The sequence below is a fragment of the Trichomycterus rosablanca genome, chromosome 19 (assembly GCF_030014385.1).
Source record: "Trichomycterus rosablanca isolate fTriRos1 chromosome 19, fTriRos1.hap1, whole genome shotgun sequence".
Classification (NCBI taxonomy): domain Eukaryota; kingdom Metazoa; phylum Chordata; class Actinopteri; order Siluriformes; family Trichomycteridae; genus Trichomycterus; species Trichomycterus rosablanca.
Genome location: NC_086006.1, coordinates 14,128,594 through 14,136,216, shown reverse-complemented (window position 1 = coordinate 14,136,216; position 7,623 = coordinate 14,128,594).

Genomic DNA, 7,623 nt, shown 5'->3' with positions numbered 1-7,623 from the left:
ATCATCCTTCTCCCTTTCCTACTTCAAGGATGTCATTTTGTTTTGCTCTCATGGACCATTAAGTTCTGCCTTTTTCTTAAAATGTCTCTATAAAAATAAATAAATAAATAATAATAATAATAAAACATGACCATGTTTTTGTAATACTCCTCATTTGGAAGTCGTTGAGTAGTCAGTTATTACACACATACAACTATGTGTGGACATGTCAATTTAAAAAAAATGTTTCAACCATTTGGTAGGATAACTTTTTTATAGCTAACAAATGACACAAGTAAAAATTGCATTACAGGTAGCATTAACATATTTAACAATCCATATTTAGATTTCCTCCAGTATAGCTGTAATAGGACAGCTAATTTAGCTAGTGTAATCTATCATTAAATGACTGCCTTGGTCTAATTTTGACATTTAGCATATTGTGGTTTTAATAAGTCAGTTGGAGATTGTGTGTTTTTATCTCTTTTAGTTTAAAGAACTAATACATTATATTTAAATTATTGTTCACTTGAATCCACAGCCAAGTGTATATGAATTAATAATCTGTGACAAAATTACCAAAAACATAGGGTTAGGGTTTTTTTGTTTTGTTTTGTTTTGATTTTTTAACAAAAACTGTCAGAAATATATCTGACGTTTGCCATTTGTCTATGCCACTGAATAAAAACAATCATGAGCCACAAGTATTTGCCAAAATGTAAATATTTAGTAAATGAAATATGGTAATTTAAAGAGAATTAATAGTCTAAAACACATTCCTTGCTTCTATTCTGCATTTTTGGTTTAGTTTACATTTGCAGCATTTAGCAGACGCTTTTATCCAAAGCGACTTACAGTTGTGACTAAACAAGACTTGAGCAATTGAAGGTTAAGGACCTTGCTCAGGGGCCCAACAGTGGCAGCTTGGCGGTGGTGGGGCTTGAACCAGCCAGCCCCTGATAAGTAGTTCAGTAACCACTGATCTACCAGTTTATTTAGGTGATTGTCAAATGGAAATGAATACTAATTCTGCTATTACTTTTTATCCCATATTGTGTGTACCTGTACCAAACAAATCACAAGGTTACCCTTTTATTGTTCTAGGAAAGTTACTTATAGGGCATGAAGGTATAGTATTTTAAGCAGGGGCGGCTCGTTCCTTAGGGCGATCGGGCGACGCAACACCAAAGGGCGAAAGGGAGGAAATTTTTTTTATCACATTCAACCATTGTTAAACTAGCTGTGACAGTCTGTCTTGCCTCAGAATATCGCAGTCCAATCAGCGTCGAGCTGTGTTCCGTACAGTACCGCCCATTTTGGGGCGACTTCAGTCTGACTGAAAATCGCCCCGGATTGCTCTCATAGACTCTCATGTTAAGGCTCTTTTTTTCGAACTGCAGGCACTGCAATGCATTTTGAATGAGTTCTGGGAGGGCTCGCACTTACATGCTTGCGTCACACGTAATCGTTCCTTATTTGGAAACTAAACGTGGTGTTCCGTATTTTTATCAATGAGAGAGAAATGCTGCAGAGTAGACTGAGACAGGGCGATATGTATGAAACAGAAGGAAACTGCTGCTACCATGGGAATTAGAAAGCGTTTGGTTATTATTTTTAGTAGTGTTCACTTTTAGTCTTAGTAACGCCGTGTGTGCCCAGGCATATCAGCGTAACAACCTGTTACGTATTTTTCCGCACTAGGTTCGAATCCGGCTTAGGGCGAAAGTAAAGTAACACAAGCAGGGCCGGCATTTTTCTCACTGCCCCCTAAGCAACGCAGTCCAGAACCGGGGCTGCATGTCAGTGTGAAGATGGATTATGTAGAATATTGTTTGCACTATTGAGAAAAAATGTTACATGATGTTCTTTATGTTGTTTTGCCTAAAATATGGTTCTGATTAATTATTATAAAGATTGAAAATAATAAATGTTAAACAGCCTAGATAAAACATTTTGATAATGTTCCTATGACTGTGTAAGACCCTAACCGCCTACCCCCCGCTCCCGCTCAGGTAAACACCCGCCATACCACCCCCCACCCTATGCCTTCCGCCAACCCATCAGCCCAGGGTGTTAACATGTTAATTATTTAAGCTTTAATTTACCCATTGAACGGGTCATCTTGGCCATCATCGCAACAATTGAGAGATTTGGCAGGAGTCGCCACAGATTTTAAGGTTGTGTTGTTACTCCTGTTTTATGGTCTGTTATTTTTATATTAGAGCACTTTTATAAACCATTTTTGATGGTAAATCACTGTGGACAAAGCAAAATTTGTGCATTGATTGAAGTAACTGGTGTTTTGTGTGGTATATTTCTTTGAAAGTGCTAAAATGTACTAATATTTTTGCATAATTACTTGACATACTGGCACTTTGCTAATGTCACAAACTGATAGAACATCTAAACAGCAGTAAGAATAACAAAACAGAACCACAGATACTGCAACAGTGCTTGTTAAGCAATGCATGTTAAGTAAAGAATGTTAAGTAACGTCCTGGCTGCCCAACCATACTGTTTAAAGATTCTGGACTGAATGATTACAGACCTGTAGCCCTGACATCTGTAGTCATGAAGGTCTTCGAACGCTTGATCCTAGCCTACCTGAAGACCATCACAAATCCTTTACTGGATCCCCTGCAGTTTGCATACAGAGCAAACAGATCTGTCGATGATGCAGTCAACGTGGCCCTGCACTTCATGCTACAGCATCTCGACAGTCCTGGAACCTACGCTAGAGTTCTGTTTGTGGACTTTAGCTCGGCTTTTAACACCAGAGTGCCAACTGTGTGTGCCGGATGCCATCTGCCGGTGGATCATGGACTTTCTGACAAATAGGACACAGCAGGTACGGCTAGGAAAACACATTTCAGACCAGCGGAACCTAAGTACTGGTGTACCACAAGGCTGTGTGCGTTAACCCCTTCTCTTCAGTGTCTATACAAATGACTGTGTTTCTAAGGAACCAGCTGTAAAGATCCTTAAGTTTGCTTATGACACCACTGTGGTGGGCCTCATAACCGATGGTGATGAGTCTGCCTACAGAAAGGAGGTCAAGCTGTTGGTCTCCTGGTGCAGCGACAACCACCTGCTGATCAACACGCAAAAGACTGTAGAGATGGTGGTGGATTTCAGGCGCAACGTGCCGGGTCTGTTAAATATGTTCTATGTTACATGTCATACATGTGTAATTATCTGTACTATTATGTGTATTGTTTGTACTACTGTGTGGACTATTGTGTGTATTATTGTGTGTATCACCAAAGCAAATTCCTCGTATGTGTACCATACCTGGCGAAATAAAGTGATTCTGATTCTGATTAACTAACAAGCTATAACATTGACAGTGTCATGACATTAGTCATAAATAAGGTGAAAACGAAATAATGCATACTCTATTCAAAATATTTTGCCACATCTGAAACTGCTAGTGGAAATTAATAAATGCAAGTAAATGTCTGGAACATTTATGTAGTTTTTGACAAACTGCTGACCTGTCCTTGACTATTAACTTGACAATAAACATGCTGGCCATTTATGTGCTTTAGCGTTAGCACCATCACTCTCACTTCAGAAAAGTTTTCATAAACAGATTATAAAACCTAATCTAATTCATCAAATTCAGTCCAGAGGGGTTAAAAATAGTTAATAAGTTTAAACAGTTTGCTCAACTTTACAGTTTTTGTTGCCCTCCATCACAAGCAGTGTATAATCTGGAAATACTGTACAATACTTTCATTAAAATGCTTGTTTTGTATTTAAAAAGCCCCATTTAAAGGGTAAATAGAAAATCTTCATACTTCTTTGAAATATTAACTTTTTTGTCTTATAGCCTGAAAAACTCACAAAAATATTTTGACTTACATAATTTAAGTAATAAAAAAGGTGGTAATTGAGAACTACACTACAACACTTGAGCCCTTCTATTCTTACATTGCACCAGTCATAAATTCTTGACCATGGCCTATAAGTTGGTGTTAGATAGACAGACAGGCAGATAGATGGATAAATGGATGGATGGATGAATGAATGAATGGATGGATCATTATACAAATCACCACATTTTATTTTTTATTTACATTTTACCCACTGCCCCAACCTATTTGGAAATATGTTTGTACAGAAGCTGCTTCTAGGCATACCATCATTAAAAGAGGGATGGTTCTGTATTGGATATTAGTAAATATTTACAGACTGTTATTTTAGTGAGCAAAGGCTTGGAGATGTTGTGATGTTCTTTTCACATTTTCTAGATCATTTGATCATATGATCATTTCCTCTTAAACTAATCAAACATAACATCACTGGACCCCACACCTGAAGCTTTATATTAAATTATTAAATGGATCATTTGAGCATACAATATTATCTCTGCCATGATTACCAGACAAACCATTTTACAGACATAATTCAAAAGAGCAATCACTTATCACAGCAACATGCAGGCTGTGATGTCATACAACTGTGATGTTTTACATTGATGTGGACACTGATATCCCCTTTGCTTATCAGATGTCTGTTCTTATGCTAAGTGCTAGTATTGTTTGTGTGTGAGCTGGTGTGGACTCTTTGATGTCTGGCCAGAACAGCAGGTACTGGCATGTTGTGTTTGAGCTTTTTGCTTGCCCTGTGCTACTAAACAATTTCTTTTGCCATCATTGTGCTCTCACCCCTTCTATCTCGTTCTTTGAAGCTCATTGCATCTGAAAGGAGACAAAGAAAATTCAGGGATGTGTAATAGAGTTCTCAGGTTGCAGAAAGAGAAGTGCATGTTACAAAGAGCATGCAGAACACACTGATTACTAATTCTATTAATTTTAATAGAACATGAGGTACCTTTAGATAAGCGTTTCGTCCACACTACGATTAATACATTCAAAAAAATGTTTTTCTTTTTTAAATATACTATGTTAACTGTAAATCCCAAAGGTGTATAATTATCATCGTCATTATTATTATTATTATTGAGTTATGTTTATGCCACAAAGTAAATATATATTTATATATATATATATATATATATATATATATATATATATATATATATATATATATATATATATATATATATATAGTTTTAATATTTATTACTAATGTTGGATGAAATATCCTGCCTTGCATTTTACATTCTAATACATCTCGAAGGTGTCCGTTGGGGTTGAGGTTACGGCTCAATAGATGAGTTAACACTGCCTCCGGGCATAGAGAGTAGGGGAGTGTAGGGTGATCTTTTCCGGAAATGGAGTTTGTATATACCTGTTAGCAATGGGTGTGGCTGAAATACCTGAACTCAATAGTTAGGAGGTGTGTCCACACATTTTAGGAAGTCAATAATTGAAAGGGCCTTAACAATGGGAGCTTGATAAACTTCTAATCAATAGTCCTGCTGAGCTAACACTAATCCTCAGACATAGAAGGTGGTAGATTGTGGGGCTACTATTAAGTGTTGATACTGTACATCAAAAAATAATGTTCCGTAAAGTTATATAATGGAGCTACTTTGCTTTACTGGGTCACTACCATTACCACATTGTACCACATTGTACCACATTGATCAAAGACCCTTTGTTTTCTATTATCTGTGCCCAGTGACGGGATAGAGATAGACCTTGGATTTACTGTGATCATAACTTTGCCATATATTTAACATCAACTGCTATTTTCGGATTTCCAGCACCCATGTTTTATAAAGTAATTCTGAACTCAAAAAATTATTGGGAAAGGTGATGGAACACAGAGATAATCATGCTTCTCTGTAGTGTGTTATAGGCATCAAATTCTTCTTCTTTCATCAGATCAATAAAGATTCAAGAGAATTACCAAATTACAGATTCTTGTTTTTACAGCATTTTACAAAACATTATATTACTACTACTAACAATAAGCAGATGCCTGTGCTTTCTGCACCTCTTGATTAGCTATGTGCAGAAAAGGTGTTGAGAGGCATTCAAAGATGACCTCAGTGGGAACAGATGCAGCAGGTGTGTCCTGTGTGTTACAGCCATATAAACACAGAGACATCAGTCAGGTTTTGTTTTACTGTCTGGTATTTCAAATAATTTTTACCTTCTATTTCTGTCTCTTTTTAGTTCATCATGCCATCTTTCAGTTGTCTACATATGACCTCAGGCATTTTCTCACCCGGGAGGTCATATGTAGACAACTGAAAGATGGCATGATGAACTAAAAAGAGACAGAAATAGAAGGTAAAAATTATTTGAAATACCAGACAGTAAAACAAAACCTGACTGATGTCCCCCCCCCCCTGCATGCAGTGAATGAATTGTAAAAAATGTTTAATGTTGGGTTTTACCAACTCAGGACACAAGAAATTCACAGGACTGTAAAAACGCAATAACCCCTTTTTCAGTGGCTTTTGTTAGTAGGTATTCGTCACACTGAATAATATTTAGCTTAATAAACTAAACATGAGATTACATAAAAAGAACATTAAAGGATAAGAGGATCATCAGATGCCCTCTGCTCTCTTTGAATGATATTGCCAGTTTTCAATGCCTTAGCTCCTCCATCCTTAGAAATCCCGCTTTTCATTTGATTGACCTGATGCCTCGGGTCAGGTTGCTGAAAGCTTGTACCCCCGGGTTTAAGAGCAGTTTCTTTCCCTGGTTGTTTGTTTTGTCTGTTTATGTTGATGTTACCTGTTTATTTAAACTAAATGTTCTTATGTTTGTTTGTACGCACTCGGGTTTTAGCTTCTGCAATTTCATTATATGAACCATACACTGACAATAAAGCCCTTTCTAATTTCTGCTTTCTGAAAGTAAATGGAAAGTAAAACAGCACTTAAAAAACAGAATTTTATTCATTTAAGGATTAATTGATTGCTATCCAGTTAATGTTTACCATTAATTTAATTAATAAGATGATTTAGATAGTTAAGGAAGTCTCATTTATCTTAAACCATAAACATTTGAATTTCCACAGAACACTATGTCACCATCTCATAACATTTAAACAAACATGGCAGTGGTCGTGTGATAAAGTAAAGCTGTCTGCCTTGCTGTGTCATGATCTGAAAGCCTTTATCTCATTTAAAACCTAATTATTAGTAAATTCTTAATGGGAATATAGAATTAATCAGTATTTGAGATTTAGCTGAGGTGTAATTGGGTTATGCCTAAGTATTATATAAAAAAGCTAGTTTATAGTAACAAGCTAGTTATGAACAGTTGTGTTTTAAAGTGGTCTTGTAAAATCATGCCATGATGAGTCCTGAAATAAGCAATTGTGCAATTGTTAAAACCATTGTAAAACAGTGGCAGTATGTTTGATTTAAAGGATTTTTTTTTCATTTTACAAAAATGACATGGTTGGTGAATAATATTTATTTATAGTTTATTAAAGTGTTATTAATAAATAATAAGCCATTTTTACTAATCAATCTACCCATTAGAACTTTAATAAAAAAAAAACACACACACAAATCTAAAACTGAAAAAAAGCATTTAGATCCAATATTCAACAATTTGTTAAAGCTACTTTGACAGCAATTAGGCTGCAGATCTCCACAAGCTTTGCTAACTTGGATTTTAGCAGTTTGTTTCATTTATCATGTCTAGGGCTCTACTACATTCACAGGAAAATGTCTTTCAGAAAATGCAGATTTTTAAAGAAAAGTGCCAT